Raw genomic sequence first — 18,959 nt, 5'->3', positions numbered from 1 at the left:
TATTACATCAACTTAGAAGCTTCATCTGTGTTCTACTATGGTGCTTTTTGTGTCTCCGCATACCGCATCACGCGACATAGCTTTGCAGACGATAAGTACAACCGTTTCAGAGAGAAGAGCAGCCAATATGACGATCTGGCTTTAAGTCGATTCGATAACAAATGACGAAAACGGACGGATTTCTCAGGTTTTTACTACATATGAACACTTTTCACATTCTCCCGTGCAACTCGGCTGCTACTCCTACTTTCATGCAGAATCTTAAGGTAACAGCTCATGTCCAAGGCTCCAAAGCCAGCTAAAAAGTCATTAATCGATACCTAAAACTTGAATTGTACTACTTCTTACTGGCTATTACATCATCATAGAAGCTTCATCTGTGTTCTTCTATGGTGCTATTAATGTCTCCGCATACCGCAGCACGCGACATAGCTTTGCAGACGATAAGTACAACCGTTTCAGAGAGAAGAGCGGCCAATGTGACGATCTGGCGAGTCGATAACAAATGACGAAAACGGAAGGATTTCTCAGGTTTTTACTACATATGAACACTTTTCACATTCTCCCGTGCTACTCGGCTGCTAGTCCTCCTTTCATGCAGAATCTTAAGGTCCTAGCTCATGTCCAAGGTACCAAATCCATCTAAGAAGTCAATAATCGATACCTTAAACTTGAATTGTACTACTTCTTACTGGCTATTACATCAACTTAGAGGCTTCATCTGTGTTCTACTATGGTGCTTTTAGTGTCTCCGCACTCCGCAGCACGCGACATAGCTTTGAAGACGATAAGTACAACCGTTTCCGAGAGAAGAGCGGCCAATGTGACGATCTGGCTTTAAGTCGATTCGATAACAAATGACGAAAACGGACGGATTTCTCAAGTTTGTACTACGTATGAACACTTTTCACATTCTCCTGTGTAACTCGGCTGCTAGTCCTCCTTTCATGCAGAATCTTAAGGTCCTAGCTCATGTCCAAGGCTCCAAAGCCAGCTAAAAATTCAATAATCAGTGGCTAAAACTTGAATTGTACTACATCTTACTGGCTATTACATCAACTTAGAAGCTTCATCTGTGTTCTAGTATGGTGCTTTTAGTGTCTCCGCATACCGCAGTACGCGACATAGCTTTGCAGACGATAAGTACAACCGTTTCAGAGAGAAGAGCGGCCAATGTGACAATCAGGCTTTAAGTCGATTCGATAACAAATGACGAAAACGGACGGATTTCTCAGGTTTTTACTACATATGAACACTTTTCAAATTCTCCCGTGCAACTCGGCTGCTAGTCCTCCTTTCATGCAGAATCTTAAGGTAATAGCTCATGTCCAAGGCACCAAAGCCAACTAAGAAGTCAATAATCGATACCTAAAACTTGAATTGTACTACTTCTTACTGGCTATTACATCATCATTGAAGCTTAATCTGTGTTCTAGTATGGTGATTTTAGTGTCCCCGCATACCGCAGCACGCGACATAGCTTTGCAGACGATAAGTACAACCGTTTCAGAGAGAAGAGCGGCCAATGTGACGATTTGGCTTTAAGTCGATTCGATAACAAATGACGAAAACGGACGGATTTCTCAGGTTTTTACTACATATGAACACTTTTCACATTCTCCTGTGCAACTCGGCTGCTAGTCCTCCTTTCATGCAGAATCTTAAGGTCCTAGCTCATGTCCAAGGCACCAAAGCCAGCTAAAAAGTCAATAATCGATACCTAAAACTTGAATTGTACTACTTCTTACTGGCTATTACATCATCATAGAAGCTTCATCTGTGTTCTTCTATGGTGCTATTAGTGTCTCCGCATACCGCAGCACGCGACATAGCTTTGCAGACGATAAGTACAACCGTTTCAGAGAGAAGAGCGGCCAATGTGACAATCAGGCTTTAAGTCGATTCGATAACAAATGACGAAAATGGACGGATTTCTCAGGTTTTTACTACATATGAACACTTTTCACATTCTCCCGTGCAACTAGGCTGCTAGTCCTCTATTCATGCAGAATCTTAAGGTAATAGCTCATGTCCATGGCACCAAAGCCAGCTAAAAAGTCAATAATCAGAAGCTAAAACTTGAATTGTACTACATCTTACTTTCTATTACATCAACTTAGAAGCTTCATCGGTGTTCTACTATGGTGCTTTTAGTGTCTCCGCCTACCGCAGCATGCGACATAGCTTTGCAGACGATAAGTACAACCGTTTCGGAGGGAAGAGCGGCCAATATGACGATCTGGCTTTAAGTCGATTCGATAACAAATGACGAAAACGGACGGATTTCTCAGGTTTTTACTACATATGAACACTTTTCAAATTCTCCCGTGCAACTCGGCTGCTAGTCCTCCTTTCATGCAGAATCTTAAGGTAATAGCTCATGTCCAAGGCACCAAAGCCAACTAAGAAGTCAATAATCGACACCTAAAACTTGAATTGTACTACTTCTTACTGGCTATTACATCAAATTAGAAGCTTCATCTGTGTTCTAGTATGGTGATTTTAGTGTCCCCGCATACCGCAGCACGCGACATAGCTTTGCAGACGATAAGTACAACCGTTTCAGAGAGAAGAGCGGCCAATGTGACGATTTGGCTTTAAGTCGATTCGATAACAAATGACGAAAACGGACGGATTTCTCAGGTTTTTACTACATATGAACACTTTTCACATTCTCCTGTGCAACTCGGCTGCTAGTCCTCCTTTCATGCAGAATCTTAAGGTCCTAGCTCATGTCCAAGGCACCAAAGCCAGCTAAAAAGTCAATAATCGATACCTAAAACTTGAATTGTACTACTTCTTACTGGCTATTACATCAACTTAGAAGCTTCATCTGTGTTCTACTATGGTGATTTTAGTGTCTCCGCATAGCGCAGCACGCGACATAGCATTGCAGACGATAAGTACAACCGTTTCAGAGAGAAGAGCGGCCAATAAGACAATCTGGCTTTAAGTCGATTCGATAACAAATGACGAAAACGGACGGATTTCTCAGGTTTTTACTACATATAAACACTTTTCACATTCTCCTGCGTAACTCGGCTGCTTGTCCTCCTTTCATGCAGAATCTTAAGGTCCTAGCTCATGTCCAAGGCTCCAAAGCCAGCTAAAAAGCAAATAATCAGAAGCTAAAACTTGAATTGTACTACATCTTACTTTCTATTACATCAACTTAGAAGCTTCATCTGTGTTCTACTATGGTGCTTTTAGTGTCTCCGCATACCGCAGCATGCGACATAGCTTTGCAGACGATAAGTACAACCGTTTCGGAGGGAACAGCGGCCAATGTGACGATCTGGCTTTAAGTCGATTCGATAACAAATGACGAAAACGGACGGATTTCTCAGGTTTTTACTACATATGAACACTTTTCACATTCTCCTGGGCAACTCGGCTGCTAGTCCTCCTTTCATGCAGAATCTTAAGGTCCTAGCTCATGTCCAAGGCACCAAAGCCAGCTAAAAAGTCAATAATCAGTAACTAAAACTTGAATTGTACTACTTCTTACTGGCTATTACATCAACTTGGAAGTGTCATCTGTGTTCTACTATGGTGCTTTTAGTGTCTCTGCATACCGCAGCACGCTACATAGCTCTGCAGACGATAAGTACAACCGTTTCAGAGAGAAGAGCGGCCAATGTGACGATCTGGCTTTAAGTCGATTCGATAACAAATGACGAAAACGAACGGATTTCTCAGGTTTTTACTACATTTAAACACTTTTCACATTCTCCTGTGTAACTCGGCTGCTAGACCTCCTTTCATGCAGAATCTTAAGGTCCTAGCTCATGTCCAAGGCTCCAAGGCCAGTTAAAAAGTCAATAATCAGTAGCTAAAACTTGAATTGTACTACATCTTACTGGCTATTACATCAACTTAGAAGCTTCATCTGTGTTCTACTATGGTGCTTTTAGTGTCTCCGCATACCGCATCACGCGACATAGCTTTGCAGACGATAAGTACAACCGTTTCGGAGGGAAGAGCAGCCAATGTGACGATCTGGCTTTAAGTCGATTCGATAACAAATGACGAAAACGGACGGATTTCTCAGGTTTTTACTACATATAAACACTTTTCACATTCTCCTGTGTAACTCGGCTGCTAGTCCTCCTTTCATGCAGAATCTTAAGGTCCTAGCTCAAGTCCAAGGCACCAAAGCCAGCTAAAAAGTCAATAATCAGTAACTAAAACTTGAATTGTACTACTTCTTACTGGCTATTACATCAATTTGGAAGTGTTATCTGTGTTCTACTATGGTGCTTTTAGTGTCCCTGCATACCGCAGCACGCGACATAGCTCTGCACACGATAAGTACAACCGTTTCAGAGAGAAGAGTGGCCAATGTGACGATCTGGCTTTAAGTCGATTCGATAACAAATGACGAAAACGGACGGATTTCTCAGGTTTTTACTACATATGAACACTTTTCACATTCTCCCGTGCAACTCGGCTGCTAGTCCTCGTTTCATGCAGAATCTTAAGGTCCTAGCTCATGTTCAAGGCACCAAAGCCAGCTAAAAAGTCAATAATCGATACCAAAAACTTGAATTGTACTACTTCTTACTGGCTATTACATCAACTTAGAAGCTTCATCTGTGTTCTACTATGGTACTTTTAGTGTCTCCGCATACCGCAGCACGCGACATAGCTTTGCAGACGATAAGTACAACCGTTTCAGAGAGAAGAGCGGCCAATGTGACGATCTGGCGAGTCGATAACAAATGACGAAAACGGACGGATTTTTCAGGTTTTTACTACATATGAACACTTTTCACATTCTCCCGTGCAACTCGGCTGCTAGTCCTCCTTTCATGCAGAATCTTAAGGTCTTAGCTCATGTCCAAGGCACCAAATGAAGTCAATAATCGATACCTTAAACTTGAATTGTACTACTTCTTACTGGCTATTACATCAACTTAGAAGCTTCATCTGTGTTCTACTATGGTGCTTTTAGTGTCTCCGCATACCGCAGCACGCGACATAGCTTTGAAGACGATAAGTACAACCGTTTCCGAGAGAAGAGCGGCCAATGTGACGATCTGGCTTTAAGTCGATTCGATAACAAATGACGAAAACGGACGGATTTCTCAAGTTTGTACTACATATGGACACTTTTCACATTCTCCCGTGCAACTCGGCTGCTACTCCTCCTTTCATGCAGAATCTTATGGTCCAAGCTCTTCTCCCGGGCACCAAAGCCAGCTAAAAAGTCAATAATCGAAACCTAAAACTTGAATTGTACTACTTCTTACTGGCTATTACATCTTCTTAGAAGCTTAATATGTGTTCTACTATGGTGCTTTTAGTGTCTCCGCATACCGCAGCACGCGACATAGCTTTGCACACGATAAGTACAACCGTTTCAGAGAGAAGAGCGGCCAATGTGACGTTCTGGTTTTAAGTCGATTCGATAACAAATGACGAAAACGGACGGATTTCTTAGGTTTTTACTACATATAAACACTTTTCACATTCTCCTGTGTAACTCGGCTGCTAGTCCTCCTTTCATGCAGAATCTTAAGGTCCTAGCTCATGTCCAAGGCTCCAAAGAAAGCTAAAAAGTCAATAATCAGTAGCTAAAACTTGAATTGTACTACATCTTACTGGCTATTACATCAACTTAGAAGCTTCATCTGTGTTCTACTATGGTGCTTTTAGTGTCTCCGCATACCGCAGCATGCGACATAGCTTTGCAGACGATAAGTACAACCGTTTCGGAGGGAAGAGCGGCCAATGTGACGATCTGGCTTTAAGTCGATTCGATAACAAATGACGAAAACGGACGGATTTCTCAGGTTTTTACTACATATGAACACTTTTCACATCTCCTGGGCAACTCGGCTGCTAGTCCTCCTTTCATGCAGAATCTTAAGGTCCTAGCTCATGTCCAGGGCACCAAATCCATCTAAGAAGTCAATAATCGATACCTTAAACTTGAAGTGTACTACTTCTTACTGGCTATTACATCAACTTAGAAGCTTCATCTGTGTTCCAATATGGTGCTTTTAGTGTCTCCGCATACCGCAGCACGCGACATAGCTTTGCAGACGATAAGTACAACCGTTTCAGAGAGAAGAGCGGCCAATGTGACAATCAGGCTTTAAGTCGATTGGATAACAAATGACGAAAACGAACGGATTTCTCAGGTTTTTACTACATATGAACACTTTACACATTCTCCCGTGCAACTCGGCTGCTAGTCCTCCTGCATGTAAAATCTTAAGGTCCTAGCTCATGTCCAAGGCATCAAAGCCAGCTAAAAAGTCAATAATCAATACCTAAAACTTGAATTGTACTACTTCTTACTGGCTATTACATCAAATTAAAAGCTTCATCTGTGTTCTACTGTGGTGGTTTTAGTGTCTCCGCCTACCGCAGCATACGACATAGCTTTGCAGACGATAGGTACAACCGTTTCAGAGAGAAGAGCGGCCAATGTGACGATCTGGCTTTAAGTCGATTCGATAACAAATGACGAAAATGGACGGATTTCTCAGGTTTTTACTACATATGACCACTTTTCACATTCTCCCGTGCAACTCGGCTGCTAGTCCTCCTTTCATGCAGAATCTTAAGGTCCTAGCTCATGTCCAAGGCACCAAATCCGTCTAAGAAGTCAATAATCGATACCTTAAATTTGAATTGTACTAGTTCTTACTGGCTATTACATCAAATTAGAAGCTTCATCTGTGTTCTAGTATGGTGATTTTAGTGTCCCCGCATACCGCAGCACGCGACATAGCTTTGCAGACGATAAGTACAACCGTTTCAGAGAGAAGAGCAGCCAATGTGACGATTTGGCTTTAAGTCGATTCGATAACAAATGACCAAAACGGACGGATTTGTCAGGTTTTTACTACATATGAACACTTTTCACATTCTCCTGTGCAACTCGGCTGCTAGTCCTCCTTTCATGCAGAATCTTAAGGTCCTATCCCATGTCCAAGGCTCCAAAGCCAGCTAAAAAGTCAATAATCAGTAGCTAAAACTTGAATTGTACTACATCTTACTGGCTATTACATCAACTTAGAAGCTTCATCTGTGTTCTACTATGGTGCTTTTAGTTTCTCCGCATACCGCAGCACGCGACACAGCTTTGCAGACGATAAGTACAACCGTTTCAGAGAGAAGAGCGGCCAATGTGACAATCAGGCTTTAAGTCGATTCGATAACAAATGACGAAAATGGACGGATTTCTCAGGTTTTTACTACATATGAACACATTTCACATTCTCCCGTGCAACTAGGCTGGTAGTCCTCCTTTCATGCAGAATCTTAAGGTAATAGCTCATGTCCATGGCACCAAAGCCAGCTAAAAAGTCAATAATCAGAAGCTAAAACTTGAATTGTACTACATCTTACTTTCTATTACATCAACTTAGAAGCTTCATCGGTGTTCTACTATGGTGCTTTTAGTGTCTCCGCATACCGCAGCATGCGACACAGCTTTGCAGACGATAAGTACAACCGTTTCGGAGGGAAGAGCGGCCAATGTGACGATCTGGCTTTAAGTCGATTCGATAACAAATGACCAAAACGGACGGATTTCTCAGGTTTTTACTACATATGAACACTTTTCACATTCTCCTGTGCAACTCGGCTGCTGGTCCTCCTTTCATGCAGAATCTTAAGGTCCTAGCCCATGTCCAAGGCTCCAAAGCCAGCTAAAAAGTCAATAATCAGTAGCTAAAACTTGAATTGTACTACATCTTACTGGCTATTACATCAACTTAGAAGCTTCATCGGTGTTTTGCTATGGTGCTTTTACTGTCTCCGCATACCGCAGCATGCGACATAGCTTTGCAGACGATAAGTACAACCGTTTCAGAGAGAAGAGTGGCCAGTGTGACGATCTGGCTTTAAGTCGATACGATAACAAATGACAAAAACGGACGGATTTCTCAGGTTTTTACTACATATGAACACTTTTCACATTCTCCCGTGCAACTCGGCTGTTAGTCCTCCTTTCATGCAGAATCTTAAGGTCCTAGCTCATGTCCAAGGCACCAAAGCCAGCTAAAAAGTCAATAATCGATACCTAAAACTTGAATTGTACTACTTCTTACTGGCTATTACATCAACTTAGAAGCTTCATCTGTGTTCTACTATGGTGCTTTTAGTTTCTCCGCATACCGCAGCACGCGACACAGCTTTGCAGACGATAAGTACAACCGTTTCAGAGAGAAGAGCGGCAAATGTGACAATCAGGCTTTAAGTCGATTTGATAACAAATGACGTAAACGGACGGATTTCTCAGGTTTTTACTACATATGAACACTTTTCAAATTCTCCCGTGCAACTCGGATGCTAGTCCTCCTTTCATGCAGAATATTAAGGTCCTAGCTGATGTCCAAGGCGTCAAAGCCAGCTAAAAAGTCAGTAATCGATACCTAAAACTTGAATTGTACTACTTCTTACTGGCTATTACATCAACTTAGAAGCTTCATCTGTGTTCCACTATGGTGATTTTAGTGTCCCCGCATGCCGCAGCAGGCGACATAGCTTTGCAGACGATAAGTACAACCGTTTCAGAGAGAAGAGCGGCCAATGTGACGATCTGGCTTTAAGTCGATTCGATAACAAATGACGAAAACGAACGGATTTCTCAGGTTTTTACTACATATGAACACTTTACACATTCTCCCGTGCAACTCGTCTGCTAGTCCTCCTGCATGTAAAATCTTAAGTTCCTAGCTCATGTCCAAGGCACCAAACAAGGGTAAAAAGTCAATAACCGATTCCTAAAACTTGAATGGTACTATTTCTTACTGGCTATTACATCATCTTAGAAGCTACATCTGTGTTCTACTATGGTGCTTTTAGTGTCTCCGAATACCGCAGTACGCGACATAGCTTTGCAGACGATAAGTACAACCGTTTCAGAGAGCAGAGCGGGCAATGTGACGATTTGGCTTTAAGTCGATTCGATAAAAATGACGAAAACGGACGGATTTCTCAGGTTTTTACTACATATAAACACTTTTCACATTCTCCCGTGCAACTCGGCTGCTAGTCCTCCTTTCATGCAGAATCTTAAGGTCCTAGCTCATGTCCAAGGCACCAAAGCAAGCTAAAAAGTCAATAATCGATACCTAAAACTTGAATTGTACTACTTCTTACTGGCTATTACATCAACTTAGAAGCTTCATCTGTGTTCTACTATGGTGATTTTAGTGTCTCCGCATAGCGCAGCACGCGACATAGCATTGCAGACGATAAGTACAACCGTTTCAGAGAGAAGAGCGGCCAATAAGACAATCTGGCTTTAAGTCGATTCGATAACAAATGACGAAAACGGACGGATTTCTCAGGTTTTTACTACATATAAACACTTTTCACATTCTCCCGTGTAACTCGGCTGCTAGTCCTCCTTTCATGCAGAATCTTAAGGTCCTAGCTCATGTCCAAGGCTCCAAAGCCAGCTAAAAAGCAAATAATCAGAAGCTAAAACTTGAATTGTACTACATCTTACTGGCTATTACATCAACTTGGAAGTGTCATCTGTGTTCTACTATGGTGCTTTTAGTGTCTCTGCATGCCGCAGCACGCTACATAGCTCTGCAGACGATAAGTACAACCGTTTCAGAGAGAAGAGCGGCCAATGTGACGATCTGGCTTCAAGTCGATTCGATAACAAATGACGAAAACGAACGGATTTCTCAGGTTTTTACTACATATAAACACTTTTCACATTCTCCTGTGTAACTCGGCAGCTAGTCCTCCTTTCATGCAGAATCTTAAGGTCCTAGCTCATGTCCAAGGCTCCAAGGCCAGCTAAAAAGTCAATAATCAGTAGCTAAAACTTGAATTGTACTACATCTTACTGGCTATTACATCAACTTAGAAGCTTCATCTGTGTTCTACTATGGTGCTTTTAGTGTCTCCGCATACCGCATCACGCGACATAGCTTTGCAGACGATAAGTACAACCGTTTCGGAGGGAAGAGCAGCCAATGTGACGATCTGGCTTTAAGTCGATTTGATAACAAATGACGAAAACGGACGGATTTCTCAGGTTTTTACTACATATGAACACTTCTCACATTCTCCCGTGCAAATCGGCTGCTAGTCCTCCTTTCATGTAGAATCTTAAGGTCCTAGCTCATGTCCAAGGCATCAAAGCCAGCTTAAAAGTCAATAATTGATACCTTTAAATTGAATTGTACTACTTCTTACTGGCTATTACATCAACTTAGAAGCTTCATCTGTGTTCTACTATGGTGCTTTTAGTGTCTCCGCATACCGCAGCACGCGACATTGCTTTGCAGACGATAAGTACAACCGTTTCAGAGAGAAGAGCGGCCAATGTGACGATCTGGCTTTAAGTCGATTCGATAACAAATGACGAAAACGGACGGATTTCTTAGGTTTTTACTACATATGAACACTTTTCACATTCTCCCGTGCAACTCGGCTGCTACTCCTCCTTTCATCCAGAATCTTAAGGTCCAAGCTCATCTCCAAGGCACCAAAGCCAGCAAAAAAGTCAATAATCGATACCTAAAACTTGAACTGTCCTACTTCTTACTGGCTATTACATCATCTTAGAAGCTTCATATGTGTTCTACTATGGTGCTTTTAGTGTCTCCGCATACCGCATCAAGCGACATAGCTTTGCAGACGATAAGTACAACCGTTTCAGACAGAAGAGCAGCCAACGTGACGATTTGGCTTTAAGTCGATTCGATAACAAATGACGAAAACGGACGGATTTCTCAGGTTTTTACTACATATGAACACTTTTCACATTCTCCCGTGCAACTCGGCTGCTAGTCCTCTTTCATGCAGAATCTTAAGGTAACAGCTCATGTCCAAGGCACCAAAGCCAGCTAAAAAGTCAATAATCGATACCTAAAACTTGAATTGTACTACTTCTTACTGGCTATTACATCATCATAGAAGCTTAATCTGTGTTCTACTATGGTACTTTTAGTGTCTCCGCATACCGCAGCACGCGACATTGCTTTGCAGACGATAAGTACAACCGTTTCAGAGAGAAGAGCGGCCAATGTGACGATCTGGCGAGTCGATAACAAATGACGAAAACGGACGGATTTTTCAGGTTTTTACTACATATGAACACTTTTCACATCTCCTGGGCAACTCGGCTGCTAGTCCTCCTTTCATGCAGAATCTTAAGGTCCTAGCTCATGTCCAAGGCACCAAATCCATCTAAGTAGTCAATAATCGATACCTTAAACTTGAAGTGTACTACTTCTTACTGGCTATTACATCAACTTAGAAGCTTCATCTGTGTTCCAATATGGTGCTTTTAGTGTCTCCGCATACCGCAGCACGCGACATAGCTTTGCAGACGATAAGTACAACCGTTTCAGAGAGAAGAGCGGCCAATGTGACAATCAGGCTTTAAGTCGATTGGATAACAAATGACGAAAACGACCGGATTTCTCAGGTTTTTACTACATATGAACACTTTACACATTCTCCCGTGCAACTCGGCTGCTAGTCCTCCTGCATGTAAAATCTTAAGGTCCTAGCTCATGTCCAAGGCATCAAAGCCAGCTAAAAAGTCAATAATCAATACCTAAAACTTGAATAGTACTACTTCTTACTGGCTATTACATCAAATTAGAAGCTTCATCTGTGTTCTACTGTGGTGGATTTAGTGTCTCCGCATAGCGCAGCACGCGACATAGCATTGCAGACGATAAGTACAACCTTTTCTGAGAGAAGAGCGGCCAATGTGACAACCGGCTTTAAGTCGATTCGATAACAAATGACGAAAACGGACGGATTTCTCAGGTTTTTACTACATATGAACACTTTTCAAATTCTCCCGTGCAACTTGGCTGCTAGTCCTCCTTTCATGCAGAATATTAAGGTCCTAGCTCATGTCCAAGGCATCAAAGCCAGCTAAAAAGTCAATAATCGATAACTAAAACTTGAATTGTACTACTTCTTACTGGCTATTACATCAACTTAGAAGCTTCATCTGTGTTCCACTATGGTGATTTTAGTGTCCCCGCATACCGCAGCACGCGACATAGCTTTGCAGACGATAAGTACAACCGTTTCAGAGAGAAGAGCGGCCAATGTGACGATTTGGCTTTAAGTCGATTCGATAACAAATGACGTAAACGGACGGATTTCTCAGGTTTTTACTACATATGAACACTTTTCACATTCTCCTGTGCAACTCGGCTGCTAGTCCTCCTTTCATGCAGAATCTTAAGGTCCTAGCCCATGTCCAAGGCTCCAAAGCCAGCTAAAAAGTCAATAATCAGTAGCTAAAACTTGAATTGTACTACATCTTACTGGCTATTACATCAACTTAGAAGCTTCATCGGTGTTTTGCTATGGTGCTTTTACTGTCTCCGCATACCGCAGCATGCGACATAGCTTTGCAGACGATAAGTACAACCGTTTCAGAGAGGAGAGTGGCCAGTGTGACGATCTGGCTTTAAGTCGATACGATAACAAATGACAAAAAACGGACGGATTTCTCAGGTTTTTACTACATATGAACACTTTTCACATTCTCCCGTGCAACTCGGCTGTTAGTCCTCCTTTCATGCAGAATCTTAAGGTCCTAGCTCATGTCCAAGGCACCAAAGCCAGCTAAAAAGTCAATAATCGATACCTAAAACTTGAATTGTACTACTTCTTACTGGCTATTACATCAACTTAGAAGCTTCATCTGTGTTCCACTATGGTGATTTTAGTGTCACCGCATGCCGCAGCACGCGACATAGCTTTGCAGACGATAAGTACAACCGTTTCAGAGAGAAGAGCGGCCAATGTGACGATCTGGCTTTAAGTCGATTCGATAACAAATGACGAAAACGAACGGATTTCTCAGGTTTTTACTACATATGAACACTTTACACATTCTCCCGTGCAACTCGTCTGCTAGTCCTCCTGCATGTAAAATCTTAAGTTCCTAGCTCATGTCCAAGGCACCAAACAAGGGTAAAAAGTCAATAACCGATTCCTAAAACTTGAATGGTACTATTTCTTACTGGCTATTACATCATCTTAGAAGCTACATCTGTGTTCTACTATGGTGCTTTTAGTGTCTCCGAATACCGCAGTACGCGACATAGCTTTGCAGACGATAAGTACAACCGTTTCAGAGAGCAGAGCGGGCAATGTGACGATTTGGCTTTAAGTCGATTCGATAAAAATGACGAAAACGGACGGATTTCTCAGGTTTTTACTCTATTTGAACACTTTTCACATTCTCCCGTGCAACTCGGCTGCTAGTCCTCCTTTCATGCAGAATCTTAAGGTCCTATCTCATGTCCAAGGCACCAAAGCCAGCTAAAAAGTCAATAATCGATACCTAAAACTTGAATTGTACTACTCCTTACTGGCTATTACATCAACTTAGAAGCTTCATCTGTGTTCTACTATGGTGATTTTAGTGTCTCCGCATAGCGCAGCACGCGACATAGCATTGCAGACGATAAGTACAACCGTTTCAGAGAGAAGAGCGGCCAATAAGACAATCTGGCTTTAAGTCGATTCGATAACAAATGACGAAAACGGACGGGTTTCTCAGGTTTTTACTACATATAAACACTTTTCACATTCTCCTGTGTAACTCGGCTGCTAGTCCTCCTTTCATGCAGAATCTTAAGGTCCTAGCTCATGTCCAAGGCTCCAAAGTCAGCTAAAAAGCAAATAATCAGAAGCTAAAACTTGAATTGTACTACATCTTACTGGCTATTACATCAACTTAGAAGCTTCATCTGTGTTCTACTATGGTGCGTTTAGTGTCTCCGCATACCGCAGCATGCGACATAGCTTTGCAGACGATAAGTACAACCGTTTCGGAGGGAACAGCGGCCAATGTGACGATCTGGCTTTAAGCCGATTCGATAACAAATGACGAAAACGGACGGATTTCTCAGGTTTTTACTACATATGAACACTTTTCACATACTCCTGGGCAACTCGGCTGCTAGTCCCCCTTTCATGCAGAATCTTAAGGTCCTAGCTCATGTCCAAGGCACCAAAGCCAGCTAAAAAGGCAATAATCAGTAACTAAAACTTGAATTGTACTACTTCTTACTGGCTATTACATCAACTTGGACGTGTCATCTGTGTTCTACTATGGTGCTTTTAGTGTCTCTGCATACCGCAGCACGCTACATAGCTCTGCAGACGATAAGTACAACCGTTTCAGAGAGAAGAGCGGCCAATGTGACGATCTGGCTTTAAGTCGATTCGATAACAAATGACGAAAACGAACGGATTTCTCAGGTTTTTACTACATATAAACACTTTTCACATTCTCCTGTGTAACTCGGCTGCTAGTCCTCCTTTCATGCAGAATCTTAAGGTCCTAGCTCATGTTCAAGGCTCCAAGGCCAGCTAAAAAGTCAATAATCAGTAGCTAAAACTTGAATTGTACTACATCTTACTGGCTATTACATCAACTTAGAAGCTTCATCTGTGTTCTACTATGGTGCTTTTAGTGTCTCCGCATACCGCATCACGCGACATAGCTTTGCAGACGATAAGTACAACCGTTTCGGAGGGAAGAGCAGCCAATGTGACGATCTGGCTTTAAGTCGATTCGATAACAAATGACGAAAACGGACGGATTTCTCAGGTTTTTACTACATATAAAAACTTTTCACATTCTCCTGTGTAACTCGGCTGCTAGTCCTCCTTTCATGCAGAATCTTAAGGTCCTAGCTCATGTCCAAGGCACCAAAGCCAGCTAAAAAGTCAATAATCAGTAACTAAAACTTGAATTGTACTACTTCTTACTGGCTATTACATCAACGTGGAAGTGTCATCTGTGTTCTACTATGGTGCTTTTAGTGTCTCCGCATACCGCAGCACGCGACATAGCTTTGCAGACGATAAGTACAACCGTTTCAGAGAGAAGAGCGGCCAATGTGACGATCTGGCGAGTCGATAACAAATGACGAAAACGGACGGATTTTTCAGGTTTTTACTACATATGAAGACTTTTCACATCTCCTGGGCAACTCGGCTGCTAGTCCTCCTTTCATGCAGAATCTTAAGGTCCTAGCTCATGTCCAAGGCACCAAATCCATCTAAGAAGTCAATAATCGATACCTTAAACTTGAAGTGTACTACTTCTTACTGGCTATTACATCAACTTAGAAGCTTCATCTGTGTTCCAATATGGTGCTTTTAGTGTCTCCGCATACCGCAGCACGCGACATAGCTTTGCAGACGATAAGTACAACCGTTTCAGAGAGAAGAGCGGCCAATGTGACAATCAGGCTTTAAGTCGATTGGATAACAAATGACGAAAACGACCGGATTTCTAAGGGTTTTTACTACATATGAACACTTTACACATTCTCCCGTGCAACTCGGCTGCTAGTCCTCCTGCATGTAAAATCTTAAGGTCCTAGCTCATGTCCAAGGCATCAAAGCCAGCTAAAAAGTCAATAATCAATACCTAAAACTTGAATTGTACTACTTCTTACTGGCTATTACATCAAATTAGAAGCTTCATCTGTGTTCTACTGTGGTGGTTTTAGTGTCTCCGCCTACCGCAGCATACGACATAGCTTTGCAGACGATAGGTACAACCGTTTCAGAGAGAAGAGCGGCCAATGTGACGATCTGGCTTTAAGTCGATTCGATAACAAATGACGAAAATGGACGGATTTCTCAGGTTTTTACTACATATGAACACTTTTCACATTCTCCGGTGCAACTCGGCTGCTAGTCCTCCTTTCACGCAGAATCTTAAGGTCCTAGCTCATGTCCAAGGCACCAAATCCATCTAAGAAGTCAATAATCGATACCTTAAACTTGAAGTGTACTACTTCTTACTGGCTATTACATCAACTTAGAAGCTTCATCTGTGTTCTACTATGGTGCTTTTAGTTTCTCCGCATACCGCAGCAAGCGACACAGCTTTGGAGACGATAAGTACAACCGTTTCAGAGAGAAGAGCGGCCAATGTGACAATCAGGCTTTAAGACGATTCGATAACAAATGACGTAAACGGACGGATTTCTCAGGTTTTTACTACATATGAACACTTTTCAAATTCTCCCGTGCAACTCGGATGCTAGTCCTCGTTTCATGCAGAATCTTAAGGTCCTAGCTGATGTCCAAGGCGTCAAAGCCAGCTAAAAAGTCAATAATCGATACCTAAAACTTGAATTGTACTACTTCTTACTGGCTATTACATCAACTTAGAAGCTTCATCTGTGTTCCACTATGGTGCTTTTAGTGTCTCCGCATAGCGCAGCACGCGACATAGCATTGCAGACGATAAGTACAACCGTTTCTGAGAGAAGAGCGGCCAATGTGACAACCTGGCTTTAAGTCGATTCGATAACAAATGACGAAAACGGACGGATTTCTCAGGTTTTTACTACATATGAACACTTTTCAAATTCTCCCGTGCAACTTGGCTGCTAGTCCTCCTTTCATGCAGAATATTAAGGTCCTAGCTCATGTCCAAGGCATCAAAGCCAGCTAAAAAGTCAATAATCGATAACTAAAACTTGAATTGTACTACTTCTTACTGGCTATTACATCAACTTAGAAGCTTCATCTGTGTTCCACTATGGTGATTTTAGTGTCCCCGCATGCCGCAGCACGCGACATAGCTTTGCAGACGATAAGTACAACCGTTTCAGAGAGAAGAGCGGCCAATGTGACGATCTTTCTTTAAGTCGATCCGATAACAAATGACGAAAACGAACGGATTTCTCAGGTTTTTACTACATATGAACACTTTACACATTCTCCCGTGCAACTCGTCTGCTAGTCCTCCTGCATGTAAAATCTTAAGTTCCTAGCTCATGTCCAAGGCACCAAACAAGGGTAAAAAGTCAATAACCAATTCCTAAAACTTGAATGGTACTATTTCTTACTGGCTATTACATCATCTTAGAAGCTACATCTGTGTTCTACTGTGGTGCTTTTAGTGTCTCCGAAAACCGCAGTACGCGACATAGCTTTGCAGACGATAAGTACAACCGTTTCAGAGAGCAGAGCGGCCAATGTGTCGATTTGGCTTTAAGTCGATTCGATAAAAATGACGAAAACGGACGGATTTCTCAGGTTTTTACTCTATTTGAACACTTTTCACATTCTCCCGTGCAACTCGGCTGCTAGTCCTCCTTTCATGCAGAATCTTAAGGTCCTAGCTCATGTCCAAGGCACGGAAGCCAGCTAAAAAGTCAATAATCGATACCTAAAACTTGAATTGTACTACTTCTTACTGGCTATTACATCAACTTAGAAGCTTCATCTGTGTTCTACTATGGTGCTTATAGTGTCTCCGCATAGCGAAGCACGCGACATAGCATTGCAGACGATAAGTACAACTGTTTCAGAGAGAAGAGCGGCCAATGTGACAATCTGGCTTTAAGTCGATATCGATAACAAATGACGAAAACGGACGGATTTCTCAGGTTTTTACTACATATGAAAACTTTTCAAATTCTCCCGTGCAACTCGGCTGCTAGTCCTCCTTTCATGGAGAATCTTAAGGTCCTAGCTCATGTCCAAGGCACCAAAGCCAGCTAAAAAGCAAATAATCAGTAGCTAAAACTTGAATTGTACTACTTCTTACTGGCTATTACATCAACTTGGAAGTGTCATCTGTGTTCTACTATGGTGCTTTTAGTGTCTCTGCATACCGCAGCACGCGACATAGCTCTGCAGACGATAAGTACAACCGTTTCAGAGAGAAGAGCAGCCAATGTGACGATCTGGCTTTAAGTCGATTCGATAACAAAGACGAAAACGATCGGATTTCTCAGGTTTTTACTACATATGAACACTTTACACATTCTACCGTGCAACTCGGCTGCTAGTCCTCCTGCATGTAAAATCTTAAGTTCCTAGCTCATGTCCAAGTCACCAAACAAGGGTAAAAAGTCAATAACCGATTAATAAAACTAGAATTGTACTATTTCTTACTGGCTATTACATCATCTTAGAAGCTAAATCTGTGTTCTACTACGGGGCTTTTAGTGTCTCCGAATACCGCCGTACGCGACATTGCTTTGCAGACGATAAGTACAAACGTTTCAGAGAGCAGAGCGGCCAATGTGACGATTTGGCTTTAAGTCGATTCGATAAAAATGACTAAAACGGACGGATTTCTCAGGTTTTTACTCTGTTTGAACACTTTTCACATTCTCCCGTGCAACTCGGCTGCTAGTCCTCCTTTAATGCAGATTCTTAAGGTCCTAGCTCATGTCCAAGGCACCAAAGCCAGCTAAAAAGTCAATAATCGATACCTAAAACCTGAATTGTACAACTACCTACTGGCTATTACATCAACTTAGAACCTTTATCTGTGTTCTACTATGGTGCTTTTAGAGTCTCCGCATACCGCAGCACGCGACATAGCTTTGCAGATGATAAGTACAACCGTTTCAGAGAGAAGAGCGGCCAATGTGACGATCTGGCTTTAAGGAGATTCGATAACAAATGACGAAGACGGACGGATTTCTCAGGTTTTTACTACATATGAACACTTTTCACATTCTCCCGTGCAACTCGGCTGCTAGTCCTCCTTCTATGCAGAATCTTAAGGTCCTAGCTCATGTCCAAGGCATCAAAGCCAGCTAAAAAGTCAATAATCAATACCTAAAACTTGAATTGTACTACTTCTTACTGGCTATTACATCAAATTAGAAGCTTCATCTGTGTTCTACTGTGGTGGTTTTAGTGTCTCCGCCTACCGCAGCATACGACATAGCTTTGCAGACGATAAGTACAACCGTTTCAGAGAGAAGAGCGGCCAATGTGACGATATGGCTTTAAGTCGATTCGATAACAAATGACGAAAACGGACGGATTTCTCAGGTTTTTACTACATATGAACACTTTTCACATTCTCCCGTGCAACTCGGCTGCTAGTCCTCCTTTCATGCATAATCTTAAGGTAATAGCTCATGTCCAAGGCACCAAAGCCAGCTAAAAAGTCAATAATCAGAAGCTAAAACTTGAATTGTACTACATCTTACTGGCTATTA

Source organism: Schistocerca gregaria, unplaced genomic scaffold, assembly GCF_023897955.1.
Source record: "Schistocerca gregaria isolate iqSchGreg1 unplaced genomic scaffold, iqSchGreg1.2 ptg000224l, whole genome shotgun sequence".
In the NCBI taxonomy this organism is placed as follows: Eukaryota; Metazoa; Arthropoda; class Insecta; order Orthoptera; family Acrididae; genus Schistocerca; species Schistocerca gregaria.
Note: the sequence above shows the minus strand (reverse complement) of the source record.